At 43.3% G+C, this 19,739-nt stretch overlaps 1 protein-coding gene across 1 annotated transcript in view; it reads left to right on the top strand.

Moving 5' to 3' along the window:
- The window catches only part of HIVEP3 (HIVEP zinc finger 3), a 502,456-nt gene that overhangs the window by 132,144 nt on the left and 350,573 nt on the right, over positions 1–19,739 (top strand). Inside the window, 1 exon segment of the mRNA XM_043993099.1 lies at positions 19,244–19,472. The gene's annotated coding sequence lies outside the window, so the exon portion shown is untranslated.

Genomic DNA, 19,739 nt, shown 5'->3' with positions numbered 1-19,739 from the left:
ACCATGCAGCCTCCCTCACCCTCTCTGTACCCCAGACTGAGGAGATCAAAGATCAGAGCTTGGAAGATCAGATACTTGGCTATTAGGCTGAATCTATAACAGCCTCCAGCAATGCTTGGTGTCTGGCTCCTGGAGCAGCTCACACCCTGAGCCAAGATCTATTCACAATCATAATGGGAGAACATAGAGCTGCCCCCAAAGGCTCCTGACCGCTTTCATCAGAGGAGCAGAAGCCAAGATTACTCAAAAGAAACACAGAAGGAAATGGGAGGGATATTCTGGACCCCCACCCAGCCAAGTTAAACAGGTATAACTTTCCTTGAGACTTCCCTGGATAGATAGATGGTCACTAACATTATCTCCCACACAAAATATACCAGTCTGGCAGTTGGACCCCAGCCCCCATACAGCACCAACTTAGCTGAGATTCTTCTTCCTTGGGACACCCAAGCAGAAGTAGAGCGCCAAAACCATTCCCAGGATATGTAATCAACTGAACTTCTCTGTCTGTCAAACTCCTAATAATACCAACTCTCTAGTCAGCTCTGTGACCCTAGGCAAAAAGAATTTAGAGCTGGATCAGAGCTTAGGGATTACTTGGTCAACCCTTTCCTTTTTGTCCAAGGAAGAAACTGAGACCTAAAGAGACAAATGACTTCCCCAAGGACGTTACTAACCCCCAGAACAATAAGGAAGCTGACAAGACAAGATTTGAACTTAGGTCCTCTGACCTCATACCCTGGGATTTCTTTCCATGCTTGAATTTCATTATTTGAAAAATAAGAGTATCTACTTGGAACTAAGTGACATAATAGATAGATCATTTGACTTGGGGGTCAGGAAGTGCTGAGTTCAAATTTAGCTTTGGATACTTAATTGGGTTTGTGACTTTGAGTAAGTCACTTAACTTTTCTGTGCCTCATTTTCCTCATCTGTAAAATGAGGATAACAAAAGCACCTTCTTCCTAGAGCTGGTGTGAGGATAAAATGAGATAATATTTATAAAGTGCTTTGCTAACCTTAAAGTGCTATATCAATGCTAACCACTATTATTATTGGAAAGTTAGGTGGCACCATAGTGCACAGAGCTCCCAGGCTTGGAGGAGAGAAGATTTGTCTTCCTGAGTTCAAATCTGGTTATAGATATTTACAAGCTGGGTGACCCTGGGCAAGTCATTTAACCCTGTTTGCCTCAATTTCCTCATTTGTAAAATGACCTGGAGTAGGAAATGACAAACCACTCTAGTATCTTTGCCAAAAAAAAAAACAACAAACAAACCCAAATGTGGCCATGAAGAGTAACTAACTGAAGAAGAACAAAATAATTATTGCCTACTTCTGTGGTGCTATAAAATCATGCTTTTATTAAGATATTTTGAAAAAGTAAATATGACACTAAGAAAGCAAGGTAGTGGAGAGTAGTATATCTTTGAGGCAGATAGTATTGGGATTGGGAGAATGTATTAGACAGTTACTTTAACTTCAGTTAACAGTAACTGAACTTACTTTACAGTTAACTGAACAGTAACTGTAACTTTCTAAATCTACAGTTTGGGTCTACCAAGTAATTTGTTTGTTTGGTTTGGGGGGGGTTGGGATGGGTGGGAAGGGGGAGGGCTTGAGTTTGAGACATAATTTACTCACTGTGAGGAACTCACGATGTGGGAACTCCCTTCCCTGTTACAGATTGGCCATTTATCTGAAACTGAGTCTTGATTTCCTGGAGCATTGAGAAATTAATGAATTACCCATGTTCCCACAGCTATTACTTATCCCACCTTGTCCTGACTCCAATACTGGCCTTATTTCCTCTGAATAAGACTGTCTTTCATTGGACTATTATGCTTTGAAAAATCAAGGCATCAGTGAGAGAGGGGTAATCCTGACTTAAGAGTGTAGGTAGATATAGCTCGGTGAGGTGTATTTTTCTCATCGGAATAAGACGTTGGAGCCCCATGCCCTTCTTGAAGCCTGGACAGAGCGTTGGTTTTCCAAGGCAGAGTTTGGGTGCCCCCAGAACATTCAGAAGGAGAGCCCTCCCATATAAAAAAATGTTCCGGTCTCAACACACACCCACAGAGTGAGCGGAATTGGCTGCCTTTGTGGACTTTCCCTAAGGCTGGGGAAGGAATGTGCAGCAGAGGCAGAATTCTTCTCTCGTCCCCCGAGGTCATCCCTCGATCACCAATGACTCTTGAGTGTGAGGAGTAAGAAGCATTTGGGGCAGGGAGGGACGGGGGCCACCAGGGAGAGGGAGAGAAGGACAATTGACAGAACCTCTCCAAACCTCTCCACTTAGGAGGCAGCTCAGTGAAGTAGATTTAAAATCAGAAGGGCACAGGTTCAAGTCTGTGACTGTTTACTGTGTGACCTCAGACAGGCTGTTTTGTTTCTCTAAACCTGTTTCCTTGTCCCTAATACTGGAATGAGTGGCAGAAAGTGCAGTGGATCAAAGAGAGGTTAGTGTTGGAAGATCTAGATTCAAATCCTGCCTGTGACACATAGTTGCTGTGTGACTATGGGCAAATCGCTTAACCTCTTAGTGATTGAGTCAACACTGTAAGATAGCTTTGTACATGGGAAAGATTTGGTGTTAAAGGATCAGGTGTTCAGATCTCACCTTTGCTATTTACTACCCATGTGTCCTTGGGCAAGTCATTCATTCTCTTTAGGCTTCAGTTTTCTCATTTGTAAAATGGGAGGATTAGATTAGATTTAAGGTCTTTCAGCTCTAAATCTCTGATTCTAAGTGAAACCCATATGAGTTGCTGAACTCCATTAGGGAATGAATTCCTTCTGTGCTAAGAGATGCCTTCCAGTGATAAAAATTTCTGCACCTCCCCTCCCCCAAAGAAAATGGGAGTATCAGAGCTTATACTCATAGGGCCATTGTGGGGAAAAGGCTTTGCAAATCTTAAATTATTATGGAAAGGTGCTTTGGTATTTCTTTTTTAAATTGTTTTTCATTCTTTTTTATCATTCTTTTATTTCTATTTATTATTATTATTATTATGGAAAGGTGCTTTGGTATTTTTAAAATTGTTTTTCGTTCTTTTTTATCATTCTTTTATTTCTATTTTATTAAGGAAAATCTTTTTTACTCTCTCCTACCTCTCCCTCCCTGACTTTGGGGGGGAAAGGAAAGAAAAGCAAAAGACTGGTAACAAATATGCAAGGTCAAGCAAAACAAATTCCCACACTAGCTATGTCCCCCAAATATCCATCTCAGTCTGTACCCTGAGTCCATCGCCTCTCTCTCGGGAGGTGGTGTGCTTTGCTCTTTCAGAATTGTACAGTCTGGGTACTGAAAGCACCTCAGTGATCATCCAGCCCAACCCAGACCCCAAAGGAATCCCTACCACAACACACCCAACCCAAGTCTGTTGGAGGCTTTCAGAGGGGAGGGAGCCCACACCTCCTGAGGTAGCTCATTCTACTTTTGAATGGTTCTGAGTATAGAAAGCTTGTCCTAAGATCAAGCCTGTTTGACCTCTTCCTAGTTATTACTATCAAGGAACCTTGGCCTCTCTCTCCTTTTGTTCTGAACCTGCTCACTGACCAGGGATGGAGCTTGGTCATAGGAAGGGGAGAAGGAAAAGGGTATAAGCATTTATATATTATATAAATATTATAGGGCCTACTATGTGCCAGACAGTGCACTAAATACTTCATCCAAATATCTCATTTGATCTTCACAATAACCCTGTAAAGTAAGTACTATTATTATCCCCATTTTGCAGCTGAGGAAACTGAGGCAAGCAGAGTTAAATCACTTGCTCAGGATCACACGGCTAGTGTCTATGACTGGATTTGAACTCAGCTTTTCTTGATTCTAGGCCTAGAGCTCTATCTATTGCACCACCAGCTCCCCCTGGGCATGCAATGGTAGAGCTAGACCTGGAAGGGAATGCAGACAGAAGTCACCAAGTCCAATTCCTTCACTTTTTAAAAAAATTTTTGCTAGGCATCAGGGGTTAAGTGACTTGCCCAGGGTCACACAGCTAGTAAGTGTCAAGTGTCTGAGGCCAGATTTGAACTCAGGTCCTCCTGAATCCAGGGCCAGTGCTTTATCCACTGTGCCACCTAGTTGTCCTCCAATCCCTTCACTTTAAAGAGAAAGAAACTGAGGCCCAGTGAGGAAAACTAACTTGCCCAACATCATCAAGCACTAAATGGTGATACCAGGTTTTGAACTCAGAGTCTCTGACTCCTCCCATTTGCATCATGCTAGTTACAAGGATTGTTGTATAGAGGAAAGATTCAAATCCAGGGCTCCCCATATTCATAGATATAGATATATGTGTATGTATATATGTATATCTCCATGCATGCACACATACATCTAAAGTTTTTTTATAGACATTAAATTCTAGGATGGAGTACAACCAACGTGCCCAAGATCAGCCAGCTAGTAGGTCTGGATTCTAATCCTGGTTCTCTTACTGCCCAGCTCTGTGACCCTGAGCAGGTTGCTTTCTCTCTGCGTTACTTAGCAATCAACCTTGGAAAATGGGAGGTTTAGCGGTCCTTCCTCCACTAACTTGCCATGTTGTTTTGTTTTGTTTTGTTTGTTTTTAGTGAGGCAATTGGGGTTAAGTGACTTGCCCAGGGTCACACAGCTAGTAAGTGTTAAGCGTCTGAGGCCGGATTTGAACTCAGGTACTCCTGACTCCAGGGCCGGTGCTCTATCCACTGTGCCACCTAGCTGCCCTACATGCCATGTTTTAAGGATGTTGCCAACCCTGATCATCTACGTTCTAAAATACCTTTCCAGCTATTATGTTTTCTGAAACTCCCTCCCAGCTCTGGGGTTCTTTGTTCTAAAGCCCCTTCCAGCTGTGACATCCTGTGTTCTAAGGGCCCTCCTAGCTCTGACATCCTATGTTCTAAGGCACTTTTCATCTCTTATATTCTTGATTCTGAGGCTCCTCCTAGCTTTGACATTCTGTGTTCTAAGGCCTCTCTCAGCTCTGACATTCTGAGTTCTAAGGTTCTTCCCAACTCTGACATTCTGTTCTAAGATCCCTTCTAGCTCTGACCTTCTGTGTTCTAAGGACCCTCCCAGCTCTGACATTTTAGCTTCTGAGGCCCCTCTAAGCTCTGACACTCTATGCTCTGAGATACCTTCCAACCTTATTATTCACATTTCAGGGCAACTCTTAATTCTGAGAAATGGACCCTGAAAAGTTGGCCATTCACATTACATAAGCCATATCAGGTTTATTGCACAGCAGTGGGATTATTGTTCTAACCAGTTTTCCTTGAGGCTCAGCGTACGTTAATGACTGACCTAAGAGGAAATGTAATATACTTTTAGAGCCAGAAGCCCTGCATAGAAATGCTGGGTCTGACATGACTTCTGTGACCCCAGATTAGTCACTTTGCCCACCTCTTTGGCCCTTAATTTTTTTCTTCTCAAGTGGGAATAGCCATGCTTGGGTTGCCTCCTTCAAGCAGTTGGTGGGAGAGAGGTCTGGTGAAATAGAAGGAACACTGGTCTTAGAGTGATAAGACCCTCAGGCAAGCCATTCTCCATCTCTGAGCCTCAGTTTCCTCATCTTTGAAATGGGGATGAGAAGACTTGCATTTGGCAATGTAAGGAAAGTGTTTTGTAAACCTTAAACACTTAATGGGGGGCCCTTATAAATTTCAAAGACCCATAAAAATGTGGGCTTCTGTCATTATGTCTAGCTCTAGTCAATCAATCAATAAACCCTTATTAAGCACCTCTTCTAAGCCTGGCACTGGGCTAGGAACACAAAGAAAATCCCCTGTCTGTTTCTCTCTTTCCATGCTTTTGGTATTCCCCTAAGATGATTGTATACCAAGAACTCCCAAGGCCAGGAGCCTAAAGAAACAACCCCCCCAACCCCCAGTGTTTGGTGCTTCGGCCCCAGCAGCTGTTTTTGAGATATGAGGCAGGATGGATGACATCCAAGGGATGGTGTGCACATTGTGGGGCCCTGCAGGAAAGCTGAAATTGAATTAACTGACTCTAATGTGGAGCTGAAGTATATTCTTCCGCATTTGTTGCCCTTATTGAATAAAGGTTTAGCCTTATTCAATAAGACCAAAAGCATGGCAGCCCCACTGATGTTATTGCAAAGCTTGTGAGGTTTTGGGGAAGCCAGTCTCTCTGTGTGAAGAGAAGCCTTCGTTGCAGGCGTCATGGTATGTCAATAGTCAGTAGCATACCCTTCCATACTACTGACTGTTCTGCTGCAAGCCAGCAGAACACAAGCTCCCTGAGGGTAGGCATGCTAGTTTTTCATCCATCAGTATATACATTTGGGACAGAGACTGCAAATAGGCAATGAGCTAGGCTCAGAATAAACAGGAGGAGGGTGAGTGTGGGTGGGCTGGATTGCCTATGGGAAGCTGTCCAGTGCTTTTAATAACTCCAAGCTTTTCCCAGAAACAAAGGCCCACGTATTTTTCCAGGGATGTAGCATGAACCTGAGTTCAGAAATACTAAGCTTCTTGAGGACAAGGTCTGGTTCTTTCTCTGTGCCTGTATCTCCCATGCCTAGCCCCCTCACTTCCTAGCACATAGTAGGCATTTAATTAGTACTTGCTGAATTGAATTGAATTGTATTGAATTTTGTAGTTTCTGAAGAAATGACCAATGTCAGGGTCACCCAGAGGGTAATTGAAAGGAGCATGGTAGGCAATAAACAGGCTATGGAACATACAAATGAGAAATGGTACAAAGGAATGCGTGACTGGATGACTAATGGACAGCCCACACATTCTATTGGCTCCTGAGAATGCAAAGAAGACCCTCTTGAACTTGGGATGCACTTCCTGTGGTGAATGCATGGGAAGAGGCTAAGAGTCCCACAGGATAGGCAAGCATGATTGGGTTGAGACCAACATCTTTGGGAGGAATACTCACATGAATGAAATCATAGGTACTTAAGGATACTGGGGTATTGAGATCTGCCAGAGCAAAACATCCTCAAAGCAAGCATTACCTTGCTCATTGTAGGAATTTGTTTACCATTTGTTGAAGTGAATTGTTTGTTGTTGTTGTTTGTACTTCCTTCTCAAAGGGGACCATGACATTGGGGTGATGTCATGACTTGCACTGAGTGGGATTTAAGGGAGGGAGGGCTGTGCACCGTCATCAACCTCATTCTCTCCTCCAGAGCCATCTGGGTCCAGTAGCAAGATATACATCAGAACAACTGGAGATGGCCCCAGACATTTAAGGCAATTGGGGTTAAGTGACTTGCCCTGGGTCACACAACTACTAAGTGTCTGAGGTGAGATTTGAACTCAGGTCCTTCCAACTTCAGGGCCAGTACTCCATCCACTTCACCACCCAGCTGTTGTTAAATTGAATACATCTGTGTGGAATCCTCCTGCTGGAACCTAGAGCATTTTAGGAATGTGAACAGCTAAGTTGGGTGGGACATGGTCTAGCCAGCTCAGGGGTATGAACCTGGGGTGATGAACTTATTTCTGTAGTATTTTTCCAAGTCAACTTCAGAATACTTGATTGCAATTATAATCCCATGCATATTATTTTATGATTTCACAAACATTCATTATCCACCAGACAAAACAGCAAAGGGGGTCCATGACAGAGAAAGCTCCTTCATTTGTATTTTGTAGAACACTAGTGTCAAACTCAGAATGGGAGCCACTAAACATATGGAGGGATGCCTGCAGCCTGTATTGACTTAGAAAACCACATGCAAACATCCATGTTTGTGTTCAATGTTTTCCAGTTACATCTAATCGGGCTCAGGCTGCACTCAAGAGTGCTGTGTGACTGTTTGACGAGTCTGGTGGGAGACAATGGAATCAAAGGGTCTGAGTTCCCATCCCAGCTCTGCCATTTACTACCTGTGTCACCACTTTCATGGCTTTCAATTTTCTCATTAATAACAAAATGAAAGGGTTGGGCTAGGCTGCCTTTCAGGTCCCTTCCGTCTGAGATACCAAGGTGCTGTGCTTCCTGACCTGGGCCAGTTTTGGTGTTGAATGTTCTTGTGACAACAGGCTATGTTTCTTTTTCTTGTCTTTTCTTTTTTGGTTTTTTGTTTTTTGCAGGGCAATGAGGGTTAAGTGACTTGCCCAGGGTCATACAGCTAGTGAGTGTCAAGTGTCTGAGGTCAGATTTGAACTCAGGCCCTCCTGAATCCAGGGCTGGTGCTTTATCCACTGCACCACCTAGCTGCCCAACAGGCTGTGTGTGTTTCTTAATAGAACAAGCACTCTACTAAGAACTGGAGATCTGGAGTCAAGTGCTGGCTCAGATGCTTCCCAGTTCCATGACACAGTCACCCCTCTGTATGGTGTTGTAGATGGAGTCTGGGATTTTGAGTCAGAGGACCTGACCTCAATTCCCAGCTCAACTTGGACAAGTCACTGCCACTTTTCTGGCCTCAGTTTCCAGCTTTGTAAAACAATCTGGTTGAACTGAGATGTACCATTTAGAAAAAGTTGTCCAAAAAGAGAGAAATCCATCTTCGTTGAAATAAGGGAATAGTAGTGTTTGCTAGAGGGGAAATGAAGAAACGTATTAATTTATTAAAATAAGTTAATACATTTTGTTCATTTAAAATCAGAAGTAAAGGCATAGTTCCAATAGTTTCAAAGCAAAATTGATAAAAAAAAGATGAATTCTAAATTCCCTTCCACCTCTAAATCTTGTGAGCATATTTGTATCACCTACTAAACTTGTTGCAAGAGAAGTGCTTCGTAAACCTTAGGAGCCTTGATCACTATTAAGTCAAATGGCCTGAGGTCACATTCATCCTTTTGAGTTTGTTTGTTTGTTTGTTTGTTTTGAGGAATTCAAGGTTAGGTGACTTGCTCAGGGTCACACAGCTAGTGTATCTGAGGCCAGATATGAACTTGATCCTCCTGAATCCAGGGTCAACCTAGCTGCCCCCACATTCATCCTTTTATTGCTCTTGGCATAGGTGGAAGGAAGGCCTGGCTGACAACAGGGAGAAGATGGTTCTATAGCTTTTTCCTTTGTAGTAAAAGGGGCTCAACCACTAGAAGCGGAGGGGTGGAGGGGCTTGTCTACAACTCCTCCCAGGTACCTTTCTACCTCTGAGATTCGATGTGAGAAAGCATCATGCACTGGAATGATCACTGAACTTGGAATCATGGGACGGGAGTTCAAGATCTGCTGCTTCCTTTCTCTGTGCCTTTGGGCACATCAGGTGACCTCCTGGGACCCTGGAAGGGAGGGTTGACCTAGATGATCTCTAGCATCAACTCTGGTCCTAGACCTGTGATTCAATGATTGATGTACCTACACCAACATTACCCAGCAAGGAGAAACACTGGGAAATGATGGTTTGTGCTCATTTGAATAATCATGACTGACCTTTCTTTCTGTAAGATTTCCTAGTTTAGAATGTACTTTCCATATGTTTTCTCATTTGATCCTTACAACCACCCTACCGTGGACTTTGTGTATTTTTATTCCCACTCTACAGACAAAGCAACTGAGGCTCAGAGAGGTGAAATTGTTTGCCCAAGGTCATCTGGTTCCTAATTCAAGTGCTCTGTCAACTCCACTATAGCTGTGTCAGGTTTTTCTTTTTGGAAGGTGACTCTGTGTGTGTGTGTGTGTGTGTGTGTGTGTGTGTGTGTTACTGGCTCAGTCTTGATGTGCTTTTGGTAAGAGAGACAGAGACAGAGAGAGAGAGAGACAGCTTGAAACCAGGACAGAGGTCAAAGATCCTTAGACACCACAAAGCTGTATTTATTTGGTGTATGTGTGTATAATAATATTCACCTTTGCAAGCCACAACTTCTTTCTGATCCTCAGTCTCCTCATCTATAAAATAGGGATTATAAAGTCTGTAGAACCTACTTCTGGGTTATTGTGAGGCACAAATGCACAAATCTATGTAAAGTGCTTTATAAATCTTATACTCCCATATAATCTATGGATCCATCCCCACCATCACATTAAATCTAGAAAACAGAATGTCCATTAAAAAAGAAAATATTCCCTTTGATTCAGATTTTTCATTGTCATACTTGGTTCACTGACTATTCTAAGTACATGAGGAGCATGTCTGCTCATTTCAAGATCAGAAATAGGTTTTTCTCTCCCCTCACCCCCAAATAATTTCTCTCTCTCTTTCCCCCTCACCCTCTCTCTTTCTCCCATTTTTCCTCCCTCCCTCTCTCCCTCTCACCCATTTGTTTTTCTATGTCTCTATCTCTCCCCCTTCCCTGTCTTTCTCTCCCACCTCTGTCTCTCTGTCTCTCTCTTTTAAAAAAGGACATAATTAAAATAGAATTATTTACTCTGGCACTCTCTTGAGGATGCTAGGATGTGATTATGGAGAGTTAGAAAAACCAGAAGGAAGCAGCTAGGTGGCTTAGTGGATAGAGCATTCAGGAAGACCCGAGTTCAAATGTGGCCTCACTCACTCAGTAGCTGTGTGACCCTAGGCAAGTCACCTAACCTCTGTTTGCCTTAATCCACCAGAGAAAGAAATGGCAAACCACTCCAGTATCTTTGCCAAGAAAACTTCATGGACCGCATGGTCATGAGGAGTTAGAGGTGACTAAACAACAACAACTACAAAGAGAAACCAGGAACCTCATGGGAGCCTTTAATCCTGTGTGAACAGTTTTGTTCCACATTCCATAAGACTCTAAATGCCTTAGCAGGTTTGAATATTAATACCTAGCATAGCAAAGTGGATAGAGAGTTGACCCAGTAGTCAAGAAGACTGGAGTTCAAATACTGTCTCACATACTTATTAGCTGTGTGACCCTGAGCAAGTATCTTAACCTCTGTCTTAGTTTTCTCATATGTAAAATAGAGATAATAATACCACCTACCTACCTCACAGGGTTGCTGTGAGGATCAAATGTATGTAGTATACTTTGCAAATATTAAGCCACCATATAAATGTTAGCTATTATTATTAATAATATAAATAATCATTAATAATATTAATAAATAGGGAACAGAAAGCTTGTAGTCATTTGGGAGCCTGTGGCGTGACACAAGTTCCTGGATCATTCAATGGGGCTCTTCAGGGCCAAACTGCTGGCAGCTTCACAATTAAATTTTCATCTCTGTTTTATGCTCAGTGCATTGGGATTCTTGTTTATTTTTGAGTTTGAACATTTGTCCTCTGAAGAGCCTCACAACTGAGAGAGCTTGTGACTCTGTGAATCAGAATTGGAATGGCCCTAGCAAATCATCTCATTCCATTCTTACCTGACCATAAGATCCTCTCTGTAGCATCCCTGACAAGTGGACATCTAGCCTCTGTTTGAAGACTTGGGAGAAATTCAGTACTTCCCTAGGTAGCATATTACTTTTGGTTAGTTCTAATTGCTGGGAGGTTTTTCCTTATGGTGCCACGTGCTCTTTTTGTCTTGGTATGCCTAGCACCTAGCACAGTGTGTTGAACATGGTAGGCATGTAAAATGCCTATCAAATGGACAGATGGATGAAACCTATAAGGAAGATGGGAGGTGCCATGCTTATCTCCCACCCCCTTTCCTTCATCAGAAAAGATGTGGATCCTGGAACTGTTGGTGGCATTTAGATGACCTAAGGCTTCTGGGATTATATAGAGAAGAGGACCTGAGGAATAAAACAGAAGGATTAGAAAAATGAGACAACATGATGTGGTATCTGTAGTCAAAGAACTTTGCTTTCTATCCCTCAGCTCAATCATTTACTAGCTGTTTGACTTTAGCCAAGTGAATTCGCTTTGTAGAATAAGGAGGGATGGGCTAGATGATCTCCAGGGTCCTTTTCAGTTAGGAAATGTTTTCCTCATAGCATCCTGTGATACTGTAAAGTACTAGTTATTAGAGATTTGAGAAAGGGGGTAGAATCTAAGCCAAGAGTCAAGTACCAAGGTCAGTACCATGGAGAGCTCCCACTGGAGTTGAGCCAGGAGGATAGTTTCTTTCTCCCCATCCTGTTGTCAGGGACTTGGAGGTTTAAAGGGTTAGTGCCTCTTTCTTTAAAGGACCTCAGCTATGGGGCCTGTCTCCTGAAGGTGCACCTGGCAGTTCAGGAACACAATACAACTCCCTTCAGTATTAGAAGAGTTGTAGAGGGACTTAGGCTGCCTATATCCCTGTTAGAGGACCCTGTTCCCAAGGTGTCGAGCTGCTGTGATGGTTACCATGTTGTCCTGGAGTTCTCTAGGCAAGGGCCATGATGAGTATGTCCTGTTGAGTTGATTAGTTTTAGGGGTTGTTGGAGAATTGAGATGTTGGAAGGTTTTTGCCCCTCATTCAAATTGACCTCTGGCCCATATTAGCCAGTTCAACTTTATGATGATTCATAATCTAGCATGGGCAGTGGGTTAGTTATAAGAGGCAGTATGGCGTACTAGAAGGGGCACCGGATTTGAGGCCAAGGGACCTGGGTTTGTATACTGGCTCCTGCACTTATTATCCATCAATCAGTTATTTAACAGGTAGTTATTGTGGTTGTTCAGTTGTCTCAGTCTTGTCTGACCCTTCATGACCCCATTTTGGGGTTTTCTTGGCAAAGATACTAGAGTGATTTGTCATTTCCTTCTCCAGCTCATTTTTACTGATAAGAAACTGAGGCAAACAGAGTTAAATGACTTGCCCAGGGTCACACAGCTAGTAGGTATCTGAGACTGGATTTGAACTCAGTTCTTCCTGACTCCAGGCCCAGTACTCTATCCACTGAGCCACCTAATTGTGGATACAAAACCAAAAATGAATCAGTGCTTGTCCTTCTGGGGCTTATGATCTATCTAAGGATGATAGCCTATAGATAGATAGATAGATAGATAGATAGATAGATAGATAGATAGATAGATAGATAGATACATATTCATATACACATATAAACATATATATACATATATGGGTATATTCTATATATACACATTTACACATATATGTGATTATAAGGGGAAGAACAGTAGTAGCTGCTGGGGAAGGATCAGGAAGACCTGAATGTAGAAGGTGGTGCTTGAACTGAGCCTTAGAGGAAACTAGCGATTCTAAGAGGTAGAAGTGAAGAGAGAATACATTCCAGGCATGGGAGAGACAGACAGAAAAGATACATAAAGAAAAAGATGGAGGGCTTTGTGTGAGTAAGGAGAGGTAAGAGAGTTTGGCTGGACCATAGTGTGCTTAAAGGGAAGAAAGGCATAATAACTAAAAATAATAGGTTGAGGCCAGGTTGCGAAGGGCTTTGAATGCCAAACAGAGAAGTTTCTTTTTGATGTTGGAGGTAATAGGGAGCCTCTGGAGTTTATTGAGGAAGGGAGTAACATTCTTAAGTCTGCATTTTAGGAAGATATCTTTGAAAGCTATGCATATGATGGGCCAGACTGGAGAGAGACTTGAGGCAAAAAGATGAATCAGAACACTTGCAATAGGCAAGAGGTGATGAGAGTCTGAACTTGGGTGGTGGCTCCATGAATGGAAAGAAGGGAACCCATGCAAAAGAAATTGTGGAAGTATGTGACCACAAACTCACTTAATCTCTGTGAGCTTCAGTTTCCTCATCCATAAAATGGGAGTAAGGATAATTGTACTCCCTTCCTCATGGGGGTACTATGAAGCTCTGTCTCTTCATGGTGGGGAGGTGACTACAAGTTCTTGAAGGCTCTGTCAGTGGAATGCAAACTTGGGCAGCACCTACCAAGCTAGGAAGGCTTTGAATACCAACCTGTGGTGCACTGAATGCCTGTGGTCTGGAGAACCAGCCTCACCAAGTGTAGAGAGGGCTGGCCACAAGAGGTTAGCTTCAGTGTGATACATTTTTCACTGTCAGCTCCTTTTGAAGATACTTTCTGTCATTATACAAGGGTTGTGATTTGCCTCAGTGAAATAACCAACCAAGGCTTTGACAGGTGTTGGAATCGTTGGTACAACTGAGGTAGGAGAAGATGCTGCAGTTCAGCACAAAGTTGTTATTGGAGAAACAAAAATAAAAATAAATTGGTCCCTACCCTTCAGGAATTTACATTCTAAGGTGATATAAAATATGGCTGATATTGGGTTTTAGGGTATAATGGACATGGGGATGGAGTAAAAATCCAAAGTGATTTGGAATTCTGACTCTGGCTCTTACTTGCTCCTTGAACCTGGACAAATAACACTTAACCTTTTTGAGTTTTAGACACCTCCTTAGGACTGGAGTGAACTACCAGCCCAGTCCTTTTCTTCACTCTGCCTTGCCTTTCTCAATATGGGAAGTGATAGCAAACTCAACTAAATGAGTAAATAAGCCTTAAAATAAAAACAAGTTGTTCTTGATATTCATTGAGAGGCAGTGTGGCTAGAGTGCTGCCCTCTAAGTCAGAATGACTTGGACTGAAGTGCTGTGGTTGATGTATAATGACTGTGTAATCTTGAGCAAGCTCTTTAACCCATCAATGGTCTAGACAACTCTCTGAGACTGAAAGTTGCAGATAAGGAATTTATCTGTGTCGGTAGAGGGAGCTTCTTCACTCAGGGCATTCCGTGTACTAATGAAATCCAAGGTTCAGTCCCTATCTCTTAACATCCATTATCTCTTTTGAGCCTCGCAACAATCCCATAAACTGGCGCTACAAGCTGTTATCATCCCCATGTCACAGATGAGGAAGCTGAAGGGTGGTTGACTGGTCAACCCCCAGTCCTGTGGGTTCCTCCATCCTTACTGTTTCTATACTGCAGCTAGCCTAGGCTTGAATGTTCGTGCATTTCTCCAATTAATCAGTAAAGTCATTTATTTGCTCATGGGAGCCCGAGAGAGTTGTTGGGAGGCACAAGGGGAATGTCTGGCACCAAAGTGTTTATGTTTGGCTCCCAGCCTTGAAAGGCAAAGCCAAATGAAGTGGGATATAAAACTTGACCCACACCATTTGGGGTAATGGGTGCACACACTGGACTAGTATTTATGGGGTATGTGGGATGCTCTTCAATCAGATTGCATGTTGTTTTGACTTTTCTCTTTAGGATTCTCTTTGGGAGTGAATAATCCCTTGACTTTTGTTTTGTTTTTAATTATTCATGGGCTTTGAAAAGTCCCAAGCCAGGGTTTGCCATGAGGAACAAGTTATATATGGGATTCAGATCCTGAGGGCCTGGGAGGTAAAGAGTGAACAAAAGTGGGTTGAGAAAGCAACTGATCTGGGAAGCCCATGACTGGCCACCATTATCATGATCATTACTCTGAGTCAGCATGGATAGAGCATTTGATTTAGTGGTGACCATCATTCAAATCCCATCTCTGACATTTAATAGCTGTTTAACTAGGGTCAAGTTGTTTGACCTTTATATGCCTCAGTTTCCTTATCCATAAAATGGAAACAGTAATATCATTAATATTTACTGCACAGAGTATTTGAGACTCAAATGAGATAAATGCATATGAGGCAGTTTGCAAAACTTAAATTGCTCTATAAATGTAAATTATTTTCTTTTTAAATCTTTAGGTTTTTTTTTCCTTTTTTTTCTTTTTAAATCTTTGAACCGAATCTTCTAATTTCATCTTGGCAGAATATTCCCTCCACCCATTCAGATGCATACTTGTTCTGTAACTTCTAGTCCAGAAAGTTGCCTGGGGCCCCTGAGTGACTTGGCCTGGATCAAATGTCTTCTATGTGTCAGTGCTCAGAACTGCCCCAAGGTTGCACTGACTTGCTATCAACTACTTTACAGTGATATGGTTCTTATTTGCACTGGGGGGGGGGGGGGAGGGTTACTTAGGAATGCCTGGGGTAGGCATGGACTAGTGGATACAGAGACCAGCCTGAATGGCAAGAGAGGCAGTGGGTACTCTGAGGAGATTTAGAGGAGGACTCATGGAGAAAGAGGTGGACAGAGGTGTGAGGCACAGCTACCTGTAGGGATGGTGCCTCTCATCTTTTCCATCGTGATGTCATTGTAGTCTGTTGAAGGGTGGTCTGTGGCAGTCCTGGTTTATGCCTGGGCTGCTCCAGTACTCCAAATAGCCTCCTTTATTATGATATGAAAGCATGACGCAAAAACATGTATCGAGCACATACTGTGTGCCAAGCTCCATGCCACGCACTAGGGATACAAATACAAAAGGCAAGAGAGCCCCTACTCTCAAAGGGTTTCCATCCTATTGGGGGAAATAACACATCTTTGGGAGTGGTGGCCAAGGATGGGATCTATGTGGACTGGGAGGTCACAGTGATATAGGGTCACTGATAGACTTGGCCTCTCCAGGACTGATCTTGTTAATGTGATGATTGTTCCCAGAACAAGAAATGTAGAAGCACAGCATGTGTGTCTTGGGGGGGGGCATCAGTGGCAAGGGAGGGAGGTGTGGTACCCAAGGTAAACACATGGCTGGCAGCACGATGGGAACATAGCCTGGGGTGCTTATACCAGTGAAGGGCTTTGGGATTTGGGGAGGGAGCTGGAGGGCCTGAGGCTTGAAGAATAACAGAACAGCAGGGAGTATGGGGGAATAATCAAGTGTACCCATCACCCTCAGGACCATTTCCATAATACCTGAAGGCTTCCTGTGACTTAAGTAGTGCATACACTATTACCCCTTTACTCTGAGGGAAACTTAGGCTCAGAGAGATTAAATGACTTGCTTCTGGCCACCCAATTAGTAAGTGTCAGAGCTGGTATTTGAACCCAGAGCCCTGCCTGTGGGAATGGAACCTGTTAAATTTATTGCTGTCCAGGCTTGTCTTTAGGGTCTCCATCTTCCCTTTAACATCCTCCTGAACCATTCATTCAAAACATATTTCCCAAGGACCTACTTTTTTGCAGGCGTGGGGGATATGGAGGACTATGAGATTGGTCCAGATGTCCTGGATGTTCTCATCCTGCCAAAGGACCCTTCAGTTGAAAGGAGAGTTCTGATAATTCGCTCTCACTAAGGGCTCATGGGATATTCTATGCCTCCTGAGGGGGAACGAAAGAGAGATGTTCATTTTGTTAGAGTGTGGGAAAGTAGGCAGTGCCTAAAAGAATGAAGCGCTAAGGTGGGCACTTAAGGGATTGCGACTGAGGTCTTCCAAGCACTCCTTAAATAAGGAAGATTTAAAGGTCAGTCACATGTCAGACAGAGGCAGCTAGGTGGCACAGTAGATAAAGCACCAGGCCTGGAGTCATGGAGACTCTCTTCCTGAGTTCAAATCTGGCTTCAGACCCTTACAAGTTGTGTGACCTTGGGCAAATCACTTTACCCTGTTTACCTCAGTTTCCTCATCTATAAGATGAACTGGAGAAGGAAATGGCAAACCTCTCCAGTATCTTTGCCAAGATGGGGTGATGAAGAGTCAGACATGACTGGAAATGACTGAACAACAATTACATGTGTAAAGGGATGGAACTGAAATTCTAACTCCAGTCAATTAATCAATCAATCAACAAGCATATTTTAAGCACTTACCATGCTTCAGGCACTCTGCTAAATGCTTGGGATCCAAGTACAAAAATAAACCAGTCCCCACCCTCAAGGAGTTTACATTCTAGGCAACAATTACACAGATAAATAAATAGAGGATATATACAAAATAAGTAGGAACTCCTGGTCCATTGACCTTTTCTTCTGTGTTAACACTGTGTCAGTTAAATTCAACAAACTCTGCTGGGTGTTAGGAGAGACTCAAAGTTTAGATAAGACTGTCTCTACTCTTAGAATCTCCCAGGGAGAGTGAGACAAATACAGATGATTCTGGTCCGTAAGTGTGGGAGAGAGGTATGACAGAAGTGTTATGGGGGGGTCTCAGTATTCCCCAGATGCCTGTTAGCTTCTCGCTATTCTTTTAGATTTTTGAAATCTTGGGCCCCAGATGGGCCAAGGAAACCCAGAACAATTTGGAGAAAGTGGCTGAGAGGCAGATTTCTTCTCAATAAAAGGAAAAACTGTCTAAGCCTCAGAGCTATCTAACGATGGAATGGGCTACCTCTAGAAGTAGTGAGTTCCCTACCACCAGAGGTTATTGGGTTTCCTGCTTATGTATGGGCTTGGATGGGATGATGTCTGAGATCCCTGGTCAGCCCAGAGAAGATAGAAATGAATTGAGCCTCAGAGCAATGATTGAAACCCAAACACCCTCTGGCTCCCAATCCATTCTTTCTGCCCCCTTCACCTAGCTCAAGCCCCTCTTTTTACAGAAGGAGAGAAGACAAGTCCCCAGTTCCCTGTAACACGAAGCATAACATGCTCGGGCCAGAGTGGTTCAAAGTGCCCTCGGTCACACAGGAAGTTAGTGGAAAGAAAAGCCAGGAATCAAACCCAAGGCTGCTTGTCTCCCTGGCCAGGGTTTTTAGGCTAGTCAGTACAGTGGTGACATCTGGTTTATTTTAGTTTGTTGTTTGAAGAACTCCTTGGGAAAATGTTTTCATAGCACACCCATACATCTGGCCCTGCAAAGTTTGTTTCTCTATCTTTAGCCGGCTTTTTCCAGAACCTGCTTCTAGTTCCATTTTGTGCTCTGAAAGCCTCCAAGCAATGTGAAGCACAGAAGGGATGACCAGACAAAGAATCGGGGGCCCTGGGCTCAAGGCTCAGCCCTGCCACTCACTGTTCATGAGCTTGTGAGCAAGTCATTCTTCTCTAGGAGCCCTCAATTGCCCTACCTGTAAAATGGGGATAATAATCCTTCCCCTCCCCCTTGTTGATAGAATCCAATAGTGTCATGGGATCTCATAGTCCAAAGAGAGTCCAGAAGCATCTTGTCTAAAGCATTTGTATATGAAAACCAGTGTGGCATTCTGCATACAACACTAGACCAGCAGTATGGAAGAACTTGGTTCAAATGTGGTTTCCTTGGTATTTGATTTGGGGAGTGGGGTGATCTTTAACCTCTTTGAGCCTCAGTTTGCCTGCCTATGAAATGGTGATTGCAATAAGCGCTTATCGCCGTAAGGTTGTTATGGGAATCAATTGTACTAATATATGAACACCTCCTTGTAGTAGATTATTCTTGGAATCTCTTTTACGTCCCCAAGAAGTGCTTACCCAAGCTTCTGCCTAAAAGCCTGTCCTGATAGGGAACCTCCCAGACACCCCATTCCACTGCGGGGGGGGGGGTGTTGATGATTTTTCAGGAGGTTTCCTTTACATCCAGCTCGGATCTGTCTCAATATAAATTCTACCCATCGTTCCTAGTTCTGCCCCTCCCCCTCCCCCCAGGGCCAAGCAAAGAAAGGTTAATCCCTCTCCCACACAGGCTGGTTATCGGTTATTGAGACTTTAAAAAAATTGACTGCTCCCATTACCTCCACTTTCTCACCTCCCACTCATTTGTTCAACCCTTTTCAGCCTGGCTTCCAGCCTCATCACTCAGCGGAAAAGGTTACCACGGATTTCTCAGTTGCTGGATCTGCTGACCTTTCCTCGGCCCTCATCCTTCCTGACCTTTCTGTAATATTGGATGCTGTTGACCACCTGCTCCCCCTCCCTGGGTCTTTGGGACACTGCCCTCTCCTGGTTTCTTTACACCCTCAGCATCTTATTCTCAAGAAGGCCTGATCACAGTGCCCTGCACATAGTAGGTGCTTAATAAATTAATGTTTGTTTCTTTGATTTGAATTTGTGGGGTGATTTTAGGACTAATGAAAGCTCCAACCCCCTTCTCCCCAATTTCCCTCTTTCCCTCTTACCTAGATGTCTAGAAATTCCCCAGATGTCATTGTTTTGAATTAAAGCAGAAGTCCCTAACCTGGGGGCTTATAGAGGCCTTGGAGTTATTGCTGAGGGTTACAGAAGCATTGCTAATTGGACCTTTCTTTAACTTCAATTGAAGGTACAAGGTGAA

This window comes from Dromiciops gliroides, chromosome 3 (genome assembly GCF_019393635.1).
Source record: "Dromiciops gliroides isolate mDroGli1 chromosome 3, mDroGli1.pri, whole genome shotgun sequence".
Lineage (NCBI taxonomy): Eukaryota > Metazoa > Chordata > Mammalia > Microbiotheria > Microbiotheriidae > Dromiciops > Dromiciops gliroides.
The sequence above is the reverse complement of the archived record's forward strand: the minus strand, read 5'-3'. Positions and strand labels throughout refer to the sequence as shown.